This window comes from Sminthopsis crassicaudata, chromosome 3 (genome assembly GCF_048593235.1).
Source record: "Sminthopsis crassicaudata isolate SCR6 chromosome 3, ASM4859323v1, whole genome shotgun sequence".
NCBI classification, from domain to species: Eukaryota; Metazoa; Chordata; class Mammalia; order Dasyuromorphia; family Dasyuridae; genus Sminthopsis; species Sminthopsis crassicaudata.
In genome coordinates this window covers 139552025-139570532 of record NC_133619.1, presented here as the reverse complement: position 1 = coordinate 139570532, position 18508 = coordinate 139552025, and the positions used below count along the sequence as shown (strand labels likewise).

The window sequence follows — 18508 nt, the reverse complement described above, 5'->3', positions numbered from 1 at the left end:
ATATATTGTTTATATGTGTGTTAATGTATTGTGAATGACTATGTATGTGATTATGCATAAATATCATTTGGCCAACAATCTATTAGTCTTTCAGCTTCGATTGCTATTCTAATTTCAGAGTCAGAGCCTACTACTAAAATCAATTTAGAAAAGACAGTATTCCTATTTCATTACTGTGATATTAAATTACTCAGGCTTATCTCCAAAATTATAATGAGATATCTGGGTAAAAAGAGGGAGGGAAGGAGAGAGAGAAAGAGGAAAAGACAGAGAAGTGAAGACCTCTGGAGTTGGAACCAAGATGGCAGAGAAAAGCCAGGAAGCTGCTTAAGCTCTCCCAGTTGTTCTTGTATACCACATGAAAATAAGCCTATAAAGAGAATCTGACAGAATGAAACCATTCTCCAGATCAAAAAGGACTGAACAACTTCAGGAAAGATCAGTCTCATTGGGCTGAAAAAGGTCTTCGGCCCAGCTCAGATAAACTCTGGAAAAGGCAATGAGAAGCTGGCTCTTAATCACAGCAGATAACAAATCAGCAACTAAGACCCTCAATCCTGGCTCAGTAGAGGACCATAAAAGTGGAGCAGCTTCCAGTTCTAGCTCAGAAGACTAACTCAGGGAAACCAGGCTGTTTCCTGAAAAGAGCAAGCAAAGCAAATACAAGGGGCTCCTGTTCTCAAAGCCAAGGCTCAGAGCTGCACAAAAAGCTTGGGATACTGCCTTCTTTGCCCCAGGAGCAGAACTCAATCATAAAAGTAAAAAAAAAAAAAAAAAAAAAAAAAAAAGTAGTAGTAGTAGTAGTAGTAGTAGTAGTAGTAGTAGTAGTAGTAGTAGTAGAAGAAGAAGAAGAAGAAGAAGAAGAAGAAGAAGAAGAAGAAGAAGAAGAAGAAGAAGAAGAAGAAGAAGAAGAAGAAGAAGAAGAAGAAGAAGGAGAAGGAGAAGAAGAAGAAGAAGAAGAAGAAGAAGAAGAAGAAGAAGAAGAAGAAGAAGAAGAAGAAGAAGAAGAAGAAGAAGAAGAAGAAGAAGAAGAATCAAAATAAAAGGAAAGAAAATGAGCACGAAACAGAAAAGAACTTTGACCATAGAAAGCTACTATGGTGACAGGACAGACTAAAACACAAATTCAGATGAGAACAGAATGTCCACAGAAAAAATCTCAAACAATGATCAGAATTGATCTCAAACCCAGAAACTTTTTTTTTAAGTACTCATAAGAGATTTTAAAAGGCAAATAAGACAGAAGAAAAAAATGAGAAAGGAAATGAAAAGTATGCATGAGAGAGTCAACAGCTTAGACTAGGAAAGGAAAAAAATTGTCTGAAGAAAACAGCTCCTGAGTAGAATTAACCAAATGGAAAAAGAGATACAAAAGATAATGAAAGAAAATTTATGAGAGAGCAAAAATCAAACTAAAAAAAAAAAAAATTAAAAAGTGGAAGAAAATGTGACATTCCTCACTGGAAAAACACCTGACCTAGAGACAGTTTAAACATTACTGGCTACTTGAAGGCTATGAATAAAAAAAAAAAAAATACTCATTGAAAAAATCTATCGATCGCTTTTGGAAAGCAACCTCACAAAGAAAATTCTAAACATTGTTGCAATACTCCAAAATAATTTTAATATCAAGGAGCAATAGTCAGGATTTCCCAGGATCTGGCAGCTTCTACATTAAAGGTTCAGAAAGCCTGGAATAACATATTACAGAAGACAAAGGACCTGGGAATTAAGTACCCAGCAAGATTCAATATCATCTTTCAGGGGAGGTAATAGAGCTTCAATGAAGTAAAATACTTTCAATCATTTCTATTCAAAAAGCCAGAACTGAACAGAAATTTTAACCTGAAAACACTGGATTTAAGAGAAGCATAGAAAGGTAAATAGGAAAAATTTAATAATTAAACTGTTTTTATCCCTAGGAAAAACGATATCTGTAACTTTTGAGAACTGTATTTGTCATTGGGACAGAGGAAACATTACATGGACTGTGAGTGTGACATAAAATAAACAGTCATTAAGGGGTGGGAAAAGGTCAGAACTGGAAAAAAGAGGAAAGGGAGAGTATAATGGGAAAATTAGTTCCCATAAATAGGTGCAAAAGATCTATTACACTCAAGAAACACACACACACAGAGGGACAGAGGTAGATATATACAGACAGAGATATGGACAAAGAGATAAAAAGAGACAGAGACAAAAGACAGAGAGAGACAGAAAAAGAGAGGCAAAAAAAGGAGAGAGACAGTGATAGAGAAAGAGAAGCAGAGACAGAGAGAAAGAGACAGAAGCTTAGGGATCTGCAAAAAGAAAAGGCAAACAAAAAAATAACCAAGAAAATTCAAGTGATATGGTCAAAATAGTTCATTGTAGGTATTGCCACTTGATGAAGTAATTTAGGGAATTTTAATCTATAAGACATTCTTAAATAACATTTGACTTGGAGCCTAGAAATATCTATCTTTGAGTCTTGCTTCTGATACTTAGTACCTGAATATCTGTGGGCAAATGACTTAGTCTTCTCAGTCTCTCAAATTCAGTGTTGTTGAGACTTCCGAATAAGATAGAATATCTAAAGAACTTTTCAAAATTATTAAATATCAACTTCAATCATAATCATCCTCATTATGACTCTCTAAAAAGAATTTATCAGAAACAAGTCAAATTTTTATATAGAAAATGATCTTAAATCTCTCACCAAATTACTTTTGTAAAATAAATTTAAGTGTTCCTTAGCAGCAATATAAGAAGCAATAGCACAGATGATCCCACACTGCATAATATTTTTTATATAACCTTAAAAATACAAATGAAAAAGATGGCAGAAAAGATACACGTGACTCTGTGAGTGTCCTTATTCCCTCACAACCAATTAGATAAATTCAGCCTCAAAAATAGCGCTGGACTGATAGAAACCACAAGGACTGGAAGCATGACTTGCCAGCTGAAGAGAATCTGGAGTTTCAACAGGAAAGGTCAGTCCCCAGGGGAGGAAAAAAAAAAAAAAAAAAGGCCAGCACAGACGGTTGGGTGGTGGCACACTGCGCCGATCACACTGAGGAGGGCTCTGGAATTAGAGAAGCCACTGAGATAGAAGAATCTGGCACAGGCTGTTAGCTCTTCTCTGCTTATAAAACAGCAGTTCAGAAGAGAAATCAAGCCACTTAAAATTTAAACCCAGATTAGATCTTCCCCAATACCCGAGGTGACTCAGAAGATCTCAGCACTGTGGGTATGACTGACTTAGGCTGTCCATGCTTTCACCTGGGAATAGTTAAGAGATTGAGAAGTGGGCAGACACAGCCCAAGGAAACACACAATGCATTGCTTGGCTGGAGGCTGTGGAACTCAGCCCCGGGAAGTCCCACAGAAGCAGAACCTTTGAACTAGGGACTGTGGTTTCTGGCAGACACTTCCAGTGTGAGCACAGGGGCTTTCCACGTCACCTGCTGCTGACATCCACGCCCCACCAGGACACATAGGCTGGGCTTTGTGTCGCCTTTACTGCTCAGTCTCAAACCTCAGGGAAGCCGCTAGGACACATAGTGCTGCCCTCAAAGCACAGCAGTGCTGATCACCTGTGAGGTGATCACCAGGTAGGGAGTGGGAAACTCTCTCTCAGAGCTCTCTCTTAGCTCAGGCACAGGAGCCGCTGCATCCATCCAGTCTGGGAGGAAGCTGGAAAAGAAATAAATAAATAATTTCCTACCTCAGGGACAGACCCCAAAAGATTTTTTAATCATGAGTAAGAAGCCAAAAAGAAGCATTGACTCATTCTACATGGAGAAAGAGCGGGTATCCAACCCCGAGGAAGTTAACAGCAGAGAGTCAGCAGATAACAACCTAAAGGGGAACGATACCTGCCCCCAATCACATAACTCTCTCCTCAAAGAGACTACTAAAAAGACAAGAGAGTTTGACGAAAAATGGGGAAAGGAAAGGGAAGCTATGATAAAGAATAACAACATTCTGAAATTGGAGTTGGAAAAAATAGAGAATTCACAGGAGATTCAGGGAAATAAAATTTGTGAATTAGAAAAGGTTAAAAAATCACAGGAAAGTAGGATTTCTGAATTGGAAAAGATAAAAAAGTCTCAAGGAAATAGGATTTCTGAATTGGAAAAAGAAAATAATTCTCAAAAAAAAATTAGGGAAATGGAAAAAAAATCAATAGAGCAAAATAATTCATTTATAAACGAAATTGGGCATTTACAAAAAGAACTAAAAATTGTGAATGAAGAAAATAACTCCTTAAAATTCAGGATGCAACAAATAGAAATGAATGATTCACTGAGAACCCAAGAATCAGTCAAACAAAACAAAACAAAACAAAACAAAAAAAAAAAAAAAAAAAAAAAAAAAAAAACGAAAAGCTGGAGAATAACGTCAAATACTTACTGGGAAAATCTATAGACCTGGAAAATAGATCTAGGAGAGATAATCTACGGATCATTGGAATTCCCGAAAACTACGACCAAAAAAAGAGCCTAGATTCTATTTTACAGGAAATTATCAAAGAGAACTGTCCAGAGATAATAGAAACAGAGGGGAAAGTAGATGTCAAAAGAATTCATCGAACTCCTTCCGAAATAGAACCTAAAAAAAGAACACCATGGAATATTGTGGCTAAGCTGCAGAATTACCACACAAAGAAGAAAATCTTGCAAGCAGCTAGAAAAAAACAATTTACATACCAAGGTGCCACAATAAGGGTCACACAAGATCTGGCTGCCTCCACAATAAAAGATAGAAGGGCCTGGAACCTGATATTCTGAAAGGCAAAAGATCAAGGATTGCAACCAAGAATGAACTACCCAGCTAAGTTTAGCATCTTCTTCCATGGAAGAAGATGGTCATTCAATGAAATAGAGGAATTCTATATGTTGCTAAGAAAAAAACCAGACTTAAACAAAAAATTTGATCTACATCCACAAGACTGAAGAGAAACAGAAAAAGGTAATCATAACTCTTGAGAACTGTATCTCTATTGTGGGTATATAAAAAGTACGCATGGATAATTTGATTCTACTGATATAAAAGAAAAAAAGGGGGGTGTAGTAAAGGGAAGGGGGTAGTTTCAGAAAAAGGGGAAGGAGTGATAAAAAAAGGGAAACTACATCCCAGGAAGAGGCATAGAAAATACACCATATATGAGGGAATTTAGTGAGGGGGAGAATCATTGTGTGACTCTTACTCTCATCAGAAGAGGCTCAAAGAATAAATAATTGACATATTTGTTTTGCAGAGAATTTTCTCTCACCTCATTAAAAGGGGGGAGAGGAAAAGGGAAAAGGAAAAGGAGAATAAGGGAAGGGACTTGGAGGGAGGGGGGAGGGATACTAAAAAAGGAGAGGGCTGCGCGTCACAAGGGGGGTCTATAAATTAAATATGGGGGAAGGGGTTTAGGGGGGGTCAAGGGAAAAAGCATAATCTGGGGATAATATGATGGCAGGAAATGCAGAATTAGTAATTTTAACTGTAAATGTAAATGGGATGAACGCTCCCATCAAACGGAGACTGATAGCAGACTGGATCAAAAATCTGAACCCTACAATATATTGTTTACAGGAAACACACTTAAAGGAGGAGATACATACAGAGTAAAGGTAAAAGGTTGGAGCAGAATCTATTATGCTTCAGGTAAAGCCAAAAAAGCAGGGGTAGCTATCCTTATCTCAGATCAAACAAAAGCAGAAGTTGATCTAGTTTAAAAAGATAAGGAAGGAAACTATATCCTGCTGAAAGGTAGCATAAATAATGAAGCCATATCAATACTAAAGATATATGCACCAAGTGGTATAGCATCTAACTTTCTAAAGGAAAAGTTAAGAGAATTGCAAGAAGAAATAGACAGTAAAACTATAATAGTGGGAGATCTCAACCTTGCACTCTCAGATTTAGACAAATCAAACCACAAAACAAACAAGAAAGAAATTAAAAAAGCAAATAGAACATTATAAAAACTAGGTATGATAGACCTTTGGAGAACACTGAATGGCAATAGAAAGGAATATACTTTCTTCTCAGCAGTTCATGGATCCTATACAAAAACTGACCATATATTAGGTCATAAAGATCTCAAAATTAAAAGTAGGAAGGCAGAAATAATAAATGCCTTCTTCTCATATCACAATGCAATAAAAGCTACATTCAGTAAGAAGTTAGGGGTAAATAGACCAAAAAGAAATTGGAAAATTAACAATCTCATCTTAAAGAATGACTGAATGAAACAGCAAATTAGAGAAACAATTAATAATTTCACCCAAGATAATGACAATGATGAGACATTATACCAAAATCTGTGGGATGCAGCTAAAGCTGTAATAAGGGGAAATTTATATCTTTAGAGGCTTATTTGAAGAAAATAGAGAAAGAGAAGATTAATTAATTGGGCTTGCAACATAAAAAGCTAGAAAAAGACCAAATTAAAACCCCCAACCAAAAATTAAACTTGAAATACAAAAATTAAAAGGAGAAATCAATAATATTGAAAGTAAAAAAAACTATTGAATTCATAAATAAAACCAAGAGTTGGTTTTATGAAAAAGCCAATAAAATAGATAAACCTTTGGTAAATCTGATCAGAAAAAAGAAAGAGGAAAATCAAATTGTTAGTCTTACAAATGAAAAGGGGGATCTTTCCACCAATGAAGAGGAAATTACAGAAATAATAAGGAGTTACTTTGCCCAACTTTATGCCAATAAATTTGATAACTTAAGTGAAATGGATGACTTCCTCCAAAAATATAGGCTCCCTAGATTAACAGAGGAGGAGATAAATTGCTTAAATAGTCCCATTTCAGAAAAAGAAGTAGAACAAGCTATTAATCAACTCCCTAGGAAAAAATCCCCAGGACCAGATGGATTCACATGTTAATTCTACCAAACATTTAAAGAACAATTAGCCCCAGTGCTATATAAACTATTTGAAAAAAAAGGGGATGAAGGACTCCTACCAAACTCCTTTTATGACATAGACATGGTACTGATACCTAAACCAAGGTCAATCGAAAACTGAGAAAGAAAATTATAGACCAATTTCCTTAATGAATATTGATACTAAAATCTTAAATAAGATATTAGCAAAAAGACTTCAGAAAATCATCTCCAGGATAATACACTATGATCAAGTAGGATTTATACCAGGAATGCAGGGCTGGTTTAATATTAGGAAAACTATTAATATAATTGACCATATTAATAATCAAATTAATAAAAACCATATGATCATCTCAATAGATGCAGAAAAAGCATTTGACAAAATCCAACATCCATTTCTACTAAAAACTCTTGAAAGTATAGGAATAAATGGACTATTCCTTAGAATAATCAGGAGCATATATTTAAGACCATCAGTAAGCATAATATGCAATAGAAATAAACTGCAACCTTTCCCAGTAAGATCAGGAGTGAAACAAGGATGCCCACTATCACCATTACTATTTAATATAGTACTAGAAATGCTAGCCTCGGCAATAAGAGCCGAGAAAGAGATTCAAGGAATTAGAGTAGGAAATGAGGAAATCAAACTATCACTCTTTGCAGATGACATGATGGTATACTTAGAGAACCCCAAAGACTCTGCTAAAAAGCGATTAGAAATAATTCAGAATTTCAGCAAAGTGGCAGGATACAAAATAAATCCACATAAATCCTCAGCATTTTTATATATCACCAACAAAATGCAACAGCAAGACATACAAAGAGAAATTCCATTCCAAACAAATGTTGAAAATATAAAGTAAATGCACGACCAAAGAAAAGTCAGGAATTATATGAGAAAAATTACAAAACACTTGCCACAAAAATAAAGTCAGATTTAAATAATTGGAAAGACATTCAGTGCTCTTGGATAGGCCGAGTGAATATAATAAAGATGACAATACTCCCCAACTAATCTGTTTATTTAGTGCTATACCAATCAGACTCCCAAGAAACTATTTTAATGACCTAGAAAAAATAACAACAAAATTCATATGGAAGAATAAAAGGTCGAGAATTGCAAGGGAACTAATGAAATGCATTGTTATAATAAAATTGATTATTTTTTATTTAGCCTATATTACATTAGAAAGCAGTTATTAGGCTCTAAGTTCTTTTTCACATGCTCTCATTTTAGCTATATTTCAGAAATTAATTTTATGGAGAAAATTATTAATATAAGATATTTAGAAAAGCATGAAAGCATGAAAATTACTGTGGTCCTAAAGGCCAAAGAAAATAAACTAACTCTAAACTAAATTCCTCTGTAAGTAATGCCATAAATAAAGGATTCTATTATTTTAAAATTATGGTGATAATATGTTTAAGTGATATTGACCATTTCAATGGAAATGTGAAATTGGCATGGTTATAAAGTTGTCAGGTGCTTACTTAACATCACCTATGTTTCTCTTAGTTATCCACATATTCCTATTCTGTTTACTTGTTAGCATTTGGAAGAACATATTTATTAGTGGATGGACAATGGACTCTCAAAGCCAGTAGAATTTCTGAAAGTGTGAATGAAGGAGTATGGTGACCATCTTTGGTATAAGTGAAAAGTATTTTGCAAAAATAATTTATTCAATTTACCAATATCCAGTGTTATATCTATTTAAACAGAATAATCCTTGTTACCACTTTCAGGAACATAATAGAATAGATGAAAACGCCAAGAAGCAAAAAACGAAACAAAGAAGACCCTAAATTTATTTTAGATGTATATATCTACACATATATACACATAAATATAGTTAACTGAAGATTTAATGAAAGTCATGATACTGTTTGCATTATATTATGATCCATAAAAAAAGAATTCCATATCTAACAACTATGCCTGTGGATGAAAAAGTAAGTAAGAAAGTAAAAAATAAGTAAGTGTGGTTACTTAGCAGAAAATAATACTCATTGCTCTTCTATGTGATCACATCAAAGAGAGGCAACCTTGTGGAAGGCCATTTATCAGGGCTATTTAGACATTGTTTACTTTCCAAAGAGATTCTTGGGAAAATTACTATTAGACACTACGGAATCATAAAAACATAACTGAAAGCCTGAAACTGAATAATGTGGACCATTGTACTTACAGAAATGGAAGTAGTATGCACTAGATCATAAATTCAGATATTCAGCAAATCTTTGGTGATATCACAATGTGTGGAGGATCTAAATTTAAAAAAAAAAATAGAAAGGATAGGAAATGTTTTGGTTTTATAACAACAAATAGAAAACATGTAGTGATATGGTTTTCATTTATCTATAAACTATGGTCAATGGATTATTTTACCTATTCTTTTTCTTCCTAGTTAATAAGATTATATTCTGGCAGAATGAATGCACTGGGAATAAGACTGTTTAGTTGACTTATAAAATATGCTTGCTTGATAAAATGTACATTTTATCTTCTAATTGCAATTACTATTTCTTCTTCTGATATATTTCCTAATGGAAGTGTATCAGATTTATGTTAGGAAGAATGGCTTCAAAATGGAAACAAAAAGAACATTAGGAAAAACAATATTTGCTGTTGAGAAATGAATCATATGATTATTTGGAATATTTAACATATTGCTATTTTTAACAGAAATTTTCTAGCAAATTAGAAAAAATGAGTACAAACTCCTTCCTGTTGCCTACCCTTATTTCATGGTCAACATATTGCTAATTCCTTTTTCCATATCTTTCATATATGCCCCATCATATCCTTTGACATTGAAGACTCTATCAGTTCACACCTAGACTATCACAATAATAATGAGTCAGCTTGCCTTGGCTCTATTTTGCCATTAAACGATTTTTTTCTAAAATGTAGGTATAACTAAGTCATCCTCACTTTCTAGTTTCTAGTTGCATCACCAAATTCATCATCAAGGGGTAAAATGGAAAAAAAAATCCGAGTCCAGCTTTTAATCTATTAATAATCAAGAAGACATCAATATTCATCTAAACTTCTGGTCCTCCATGGAGTTGTTTTAAAATGTTATTGAATTAATAAACTCCAGGCACTCTTCATTGCCACCAGAATAGGCCATATAATTTTGTGCTTGGAATTCAAAGCCCCTAAAAACATTACCACTATTCTTATACTTTCGTTCCCATCATATACTCTTCAATCAAGTAACAATGGACTCTATGCTGTACCACATACAAGATACTCCATCTTTTGGCTCCATGCATCTTTGTTGGCTATGTCTGTAATATTTTAACTCTGTTTTTATTAGCTTTTTTACTTCTTTAAGTCTCAAATAAAATCTTATCTTGTACAGCATCTTTCCAAACCCCTCTTAATTCTGTATTCCCTCTCTTAATTATTTCATATTAATCCTGAGTATAGTTTGTATGTAATGTATATATATATATATATTAGATTTTTATTTCATACATATATATACATATATATATATATACATAGTGCTTTTTATAAACCTTCAACTATGTAAATATATGTATATATGTAGATCCATACTTACAGTTACAACCATATTGTTTTATCTGTAGTTACAATCTTGACACTTGATTATTTTAATATCTGGAGAATTAATGAATACATCAAAATTGTAGTAGTTTTACTGTATACAAAAGAAATGGACAAATCTATCAAATCATAATGACATTTTTTACAGGTAAAATTTCTTTTCATGATCTTTTCTTCCTGTCACTGCCATGTAATATATTTGCTAACATACTTCCAGATACAGGGAAATGAAAGAAAGCATCAGAATTTCAATGTAATTTTTACTGAATTGATTTTTTAAAAATTACTGTACCAGCTTTTACATTGTTTTGTTGTCTGGTGAAATTCAGTAACATTTTGAGATAATTCTATAGAGGAGCAAAAGTTTAGGTAAATATTAATACTTTCTTGATTATCAGTAGATTAAAACAGAATAAAAAATTGGATTTTTTTTCACTTTTCCCCTCTGATGTGGGATTTGGTGATGCAACTACAAACTAGAATATAGCAAGGTGATTAATATTAAGTGTGAATATTTCCACTCTGGTGAAAAACCTCTGAAATAAAAATATCATTAAGTACAAAAAAAGTACACAGACTTACATAGTTTTACTACTCATCACTGAATACTGTTACCATCTATCTTATTTCTTCCATTATTTATTTGTTTGATTAAATTTATCTATTTTGAAGTTCTTTGCAATAGTCCTGGTACAGCCTATATTCATGTCTTGCCCAACTGGTTCTTGGATCATATCACATTGAGCACGAATGTTCAACAAACTGTTTTTTTTTTCCCTTGATTCTGGTATGAGAGGATGATTTTAACTCATCTAGGATCTCAAAAATTCCTCATGGGATAAGGAGAAAAGGAATAAGATACAAATGCTTCCACATTCATAATTCACTTCATTGATGGCAATAGTGATGATTAGACTTATGGCAGCTACTATCAGATATTGGGCAACAAGGTAGAATTACCTTTAGCAAGTCCCTCAACCTTGTTTGTCTCAGTTCTTCATCTATGAAATGAGTAGAAAATGGCAAATCACTCTATTGTGTATCCCAAGAAAATACCAAATGAGGTCAGAAGAGTCAGATATAATGGAAATAACAGAACAACAAAGTCATGATCATTGATGATGATGATGATTCCAGAGGGGCAACAAATAAACAATGCAGACCACATGGAGAAGGAAAGAGAGCAAAAGTATAATTTTCCTGAAGATATGATATTCTGAGGGAAGACTGAGGGAACAAATAAGGGTATTATTGGAAAGTTAGTAGACTAAATAGAAATATACTTCATGATCTTGAAGGGAAGATTCAAAAATGGGAGAGACAAGAAAACAGGAAGAACCTAAGAGAGTTCTTTGGATTGTCTCTTAGCCAGTTGAATATTGTCTAATATATTTGGGATTTTTAATGCAATATAATATTACTTGCCAAAAATAATAATAAAATTTGAGAGTATTATGGATAGTACACATTGTTGTAGAATAAAGAGAGCAGAACCCAATATGAGATTTATATAAAGACAAGAAAATTGTTATGAAAATAATTTTAAAAGACATATAAAAGCAAACACCAACCATGTCTTTAAAAGACCAATTTTGAAGCATGATGCTACCTTCTAACAAAAAAATAATGAAAAATAGATATTCAACTTCAACATTGACAAGTGAGTTTGTTTTACTGGATTTTCCTAATTTGTTAAGAGACCCATAGAAAAACATTTTCCTTGGGAGGATTCTGGGAAGATGGCAGAGAAGATTTCTCCCCCAAATAGAACAAATTTGCACTTGAGGGCAAATATAAACTGGTGAGAAATCAGAAAAGCCTGGGACAAACTGGGGTCCTCCTGATACAACTCAAGAATACCTGAACAAAGACCTGGCTGTGATTAACCCATGAAATGTGAAAATACCTGGCTGTCTCCAAAAAATCACCGACTAGAGCTCATGGGGTTCCTGGGGCTACTTAGGTATGGGTGAAGCCTCAGCATGAACCACAGAAACATTCACCTCCTTGACTGTTTGTGGAGTCAAGATCTGAATCCAAGAAGACTCAGGGAACCTCAGCTAATTTGGAATGTCAGGTCCACCTGGACAACAGAGACCCAGCCCTGGGCAAGAAGTAACCAGAAACTCTGTTAGTGCAGATATAGGGAGGCAGGGACACTACTGGCCCTCAAGCACTTGCTGGAAGATGGAGCCCTTATTTGGGAGTTCCTGGTCACAGGGAAGAGCTAAAGTGAAGTCATAAGCACCTTATTCCCTACCCCAGGATTAGAGAGGCTTACTGTAATACTTCTCATTAAAAAATAATAATAATAATTGACAAAGAAGAAAAAACACGCAATAGAAACATACTAGGGGAACAGGAGAGGCAGAAGTTCATCTTCAGAGGATGAAAAAAAAGAGCTATCTCAAAGACTAAAGTGAAATAGTTCCCTGTTTAAAGACAATTTATAGAAGAACTAAAAAAAAAAAAAAGAGAGAGAGAGAGAGAGAGAGAGAGAGAATTTAATCATCAAATGAGAGACTTTAAGGAAAAATAAAAACAAAAATCATACAATAAGATGATTATGAAAAAAAGTTAACAAGAGAAGGAGATACAGAGTCTCAAAGATGAAAATAAATGTTTGAAAATTAGAATTGGGCAAGGGGAAACCAATGGAGCTATAAGAGACAATGAAAAAACAAAACAAATTATAAAGAATGAAAAAATATAACAGAATGTGAAACATAAGAAAAAAATGTCAGATCTGGAGAACAAACCAAGAAGAGAAAATGTAACAGTAATTGGGCTTCCAGAAAATTTTAACCCAAAAAAACAGCACTTTGACACAACAATGCAAGAAATAATCCAAAAGGCGGAGCCAAGATGGCGGAGAAGAAACACACGACTCAGTGAACATCCTCACTCCCTCACAACCAATTAGATAAATTAAGTCTCAAAATTAGCTCAGGACTGATAGATACCACAAGGACTGGAAGCACGACTTACCAGCTGAAGAGAATCTAGAGTTTCAACAGGAAAGGTCAGTTCTCAGGGGAGGAATAAGAGAGACCAGCACAGACGGTGGGGTAGGGGCACACTGCGCCCATTGCGCTGGGAAGGGCTCTGGGATCAGAGAAGCCACTGAGGTAAAGGAATCTGGCACAGGCTGTTAGCTCTTCTCTGCTAATTATTTAGCAGTTCAGAAGAGAAAGCCAAAATATTTTAAAACTCAAATTAGATTTTCCCCGATCCTGGGGGTGACTCAGCAGATCTCTTGGCACCAGGGGGTGTGGCCTCAGCTACCTCCTGAGAATAGTTAAGAGATTGACAAGTGGGTGGATACGGCCCAAGGCAACACACACTGTCTAGGTTAGCTGGAGGGAGTGGAACTCAGCTCCAGGAAGTCCCAGAGAAGCGGAACCTTTGAACTAGGGACCGCGGTTTCTGGCAGACACTTCCAGTTTGAGCACAGGGGCTTCTCACGTCACCTGCTGCAGACATCCACTCCCCACCCGGACACATAGGCTGGGCTTCTTGCTGTCTTCACTATTCTACGCCCTCGAAGCACAGTAGTGCTAATCACCTCTGAGGCACTTCCAGGGAGGGGGTGGGGAACTCTCTCCCAGAGCTCTCTCTTAGCTCAGGCGCGGGGCCACTGCATCCATCCAGTCTGGGAGGAAGCTGGTAAAGAAGTAAATAACTTCCTACCCCAGGGACAGACCCCAAAACATTTTTTTAAATATGAGCAAAAAAGCTAGAAAAACCATAGATTCCTTCTATACAGAGAAAGAGCGGGTATCCAACCCCGAGGAAGTTAACAGCAGAGAATCAGCAGATAACAACCTAAAGGGGAACTATTCCTGCCCCCCATCACATAACTGTCTCCTAGAAGAAGCTCTTAAAAAATTAAGGGAGTTTGAAGAAAAATGGGGAAAGGAAAGGGAAGCTATGATAGAGAATAACAACGTCCTGAAATTGGACTTGGAAAAAATAAAGAATTCACAGGAGATGCAGGGAAACAAAATTAGTGAATTAGAAAAGGTTAAAAAAACACAGGAAAGTAGGATTTCTGAATTGGAAAAGATAAAAAAGACTCAAGAAAATAGAATTTCTGAATTGGAAAAAGAAAATAATTCTCAAAAAAAAAATTAGGGAAATGGAAAAAAAATCAATAGAGCAAAATAATTCATTTAAAAATGAAATTGGGCATTTACAAAAAGAACTAAAAACTGTGAAAGAAGAAAATAACTCCTTAAAAGTCAGGATGGAACAAATAGAAATGAATGATTCACAGAGAACCCAAGAATCAGTCAAAAAAAACAAAAAAAATGAGAAGCTGGAGAACAACGTCAAATACTTACTGGGAAAATCTATAGACCTGGAAAATAGATCTAGGAGAGATAATCTGTGGATTATTGGACTTCCAGAAAACTATGACCAAAAAAAGAGCCTAGATTCTATTTTACAGGTAATTATCAAAGAGAACTGTCCAGAGATAATAGAAACAGAAGGGAAAGTAGATGTGGAAAGAATTCATCGAACTCCTTCTGAAATAGACCCTAAAAAAAGAACACCACGGAATATTGTGGCTAAGCTGCAGAATTACCACACAAAGGAGAAAATCCTGCAAGCAGCTAGAAAAAAACAATTTAAATACCAAGGTGCCACAATAAGGGTCACCCAAGATCTGGCTGCCTCCACATTAAAAGATAGAAGGGCCTGGAACCTGATATTCCTGTAAGGCAAAAGATCAAGGACTGCAACCAAGAATGAACTACCCAGCTAAGTTTAGCATCTTCTTCCATGGAAGAAGATGGTCATTCAATGAAACAGAGGAATTCTATATGTTTCTAAGAAAAAAACCAGACTTAAACAAAAAATTTGATCTACATCCACAAGACTGAAGAGAAACAGAAAAAGGTACACAGAACCCTTGAGAACTGTAACTCTGTTGTGGGTATATAAAAAATACTCAAGGATAATTTGATTTTACTGATATAAAAGAAAAAAAGGGGGGTGTAGTAAAGGGAAGGAGGTCGGTTCAGAAAAAGGGGAAGGAGTGATAAAAAGAGGGAAACTACATCCCAGGAAGAGACATAGAAAATACACCATATCTGAGAAAACTTAGTGAGGGGGAGAATCATTGTGTGAATCTTACTCTCATCAGGAGAGGCTCAAAGAGTAAATAATTAACATATTTGTTTTTCAGAGAATTTTCTCTCACCTCATTAAAAGGGGGGAGAGGAAAAGGGAAAAAGAAAAGGAGAATAAGTGAAGGGACTTGGAGGGAGGGGGGAGGGATCCTAAAAAAAAAAAAAAAAAAAAAAAAGAGGGAGGGTTGCGCGTCACAAGGGGGGTCTGTAAATTAAATATCGGGGAGGGGGATCAGGGGGGTCAAGGGAAAAAAGCATAATCTGGGGATAATACGATGGCAGGAAATACAGAATTAGTAATTTTAACTGTAAATGTAAATGGGATGAAAGATCCCATCAAACGGAGACGGATAGCAGATTGGATCAAAAAGCAGAACCCTACAATATGTTGCCTACAGGAAACACACTTAAAGCAGGGAGATACATACAGAGTAAAGGTAAAAGGTTGGAACAGAGCCTATTATGCTTCAGGTAAAGCCAAAAAAGCAGGGGTAGCTATCCTTATCTCAGATCAAGCAAAAGCAGAAGTAGATCTCGTTAAAAAAGATAAGGAAGGAAACTATATCCTGCTGAAAGGTAGCATAAATAATGAAGCCATATCAATACTAAACATATATGCACCAAGTGGTATAGCATCTAACTTTCTAAAGGAAAAGTTAAGAGAACTGCAAGAAGAAATAGACAGTAAAACTATAATAGTGGGAGATCTCAACCTTGCACTCTCAGATTTAGACAAATCAAACCACAAAACAAACAAGAAAGAAATTAAAAAAGTAAATAGAACATTAGAAAAACTAGGTATGATAGACCTTTCGAGAAAACTGAATGGCAATGGAAAGGAATATACTTTCTTCTCAGCAGTTCATGGATCCTATACAAAAATGGACCATATATTAGGACATAAAGATCTCAAAATTAAATGTAGGAAGGCAGAAATAATAAATGCCTTCTTCTCAGATCACAATGAAATAAAAGCTACATTCAGTAAAAAGTTAGGGGTAAATAGACCAAAAAGTAATTGGAAACTGAATAATCTCATCTTAAAGAATGACTGGGTGAAAGAGCAAGTTATAGAAACAATTAACAATTTCACCCAAGATAATGATAATGATGAGACATCATATCAAAATCTTTGGGATGCAGCTAAAGCAGTAATAAGGGGAAATTTTATATCTTTAGAGGCTTATTTGAAGAAAATTGAGAAAGAGAAGATTAACGAATTGGGCTTACAACTTAAAAGGGTAGAAAAAGACCAAATTATAAACCCCCAACCAAAAATTAAACTCGAAATACAAAAATTAAAAGGAGAAATCAATAAAATTGAAAGTAAAAAAACTATTGAATTAATAAATAAAACCAAGAGTTGGTTTTATGAAAAAGCCAATAAAATAGATAAACCTTTGGTAAATTTGATCAAAAAAAAGAAAGAGGAAAATCAAATTGATAGTCTTACAAATGAAAAGGGGGATCTTTCAGCCAATGAAGAGGAAATTAGAGAAATAATAAGGAGTTACTTTGCCCAACTTTATGCCAATAAATTTGATAACTTAAGTGAAATGGATGACTTCCTCCAAAAATATAGGCTCCCTAGATTAACAGAGGAGGAGATAAATTGCTTAAATAGTCCCATTTCAGAAAAAGAAATAGAACAAGCTATTAAGCAACTCCCCAGGAAAAAATCCCCAGGGCCAGATGGATTCACATGTGAATTCTACCAAACATTTAAAGAACAATTAACCCCAATGTTATATAAATTATTTGAAAAAATAGGGGATGAAGGAGTCCTACCAAACTCCTTTTATGACACAGAAATGGTACTGATACCTAAACCTGGTAGATCGAAAACTGAGAAAGAAAATTATAGACCAATCTCCTTAATGAATATTGATGCTAAAATCTTAAATAAGATATTAGCAAAAAGACTTCAGAAAATCATCTCCAAGATAATACACTATGATCAAGTAGGATTTATTCCAGGAATGCAGGGCTGGTTTAATATTAGGAAAACTATTAATATAATTGACCATATTAATAATCAAATTAATAAGAACCATATGATCATCTCAATAGATGCAGAAAAAGCATTTGACAAAATCCAACATCCATTCCTACTAAAAACTCTTGAGAGTATAGGAATAAATGGATTATTCCTTAGAATAATCAGGAGTATATATTTAAGACCGTCAGTAAGCGTAATATGCAATAGAAATAAACTGCAACCTTTCCCAGTAAGATCAGGAGTGAAACAAGGTTGCCCACTATCACCATTACTATTCAATATAGTACTAGAAACGCTAGCCTCGGCAATAAGAGCCGAGAAAGAGATTCAAGGAATTAGAGTAGGAAATGAGGAAATTAAACTATCACTTTTTGCAGATGACATGATGGTATACTTAGAGAACCCCAAAGACTCTGCTAAAAAGCTACTAGAAATAATTCAAAATTTCAGCAAAGTGGCAGGATACAAAATAAATCCACATAAATCCTCGGCATTTTTATATATCACTAACAAAATGCAACAGCAAGAGATACAAAGAGAAATTCCATTCCAAACAAATGTTCAGAGTATAAAATATTTGGGAATCCATCTACCAAAGAAAAGTCAGGAATTATATGAGAAAAATTACAAAACACTTGCCACAAAAATAAAATCAGATTTAAATAATTGGAAAGACATTCAGTGCTCTTGGATAGGCCGAGCAAATATAATAAAGATGACAATACTCCCCAAACTAATCTATTTATTTAGTGCTATACCAATCAGACTCCCAAGAAACTCTTTCAATGACCTAGAAAAAATAACAACAAAATTCATATGGAAGAATAAAAGGTCGAGAATTGCAAGGGAACTAATGAAAAAAAAAAAACTCAGAGGAAGGTGGTCTAAGTGTACCTGATCTAAAGCTATATTATA

General features: G+C 34.7%; 1 long non-coding RNA gene across 1 annotated transcript in view; it reads right to left on the bottom strand.

The window, feature by feature from the left end:
• The window catches only part of LOC141564922 (uncharacterized), a 271840-nt gene that overhangs the window by 229296 nt on the left and 24036 nt on the right, over positions 1–18508 (bottom strand). The window contains exon 2 of the long non-coding RNA XR_012488809.1: positions 9072–9150. This is a non-coding gene — a long non-coding RNA (uncharacterized LOC141564922). The remainder of the gene's footprint in view (positions 1–9071; positions 9151–18508) is intronic.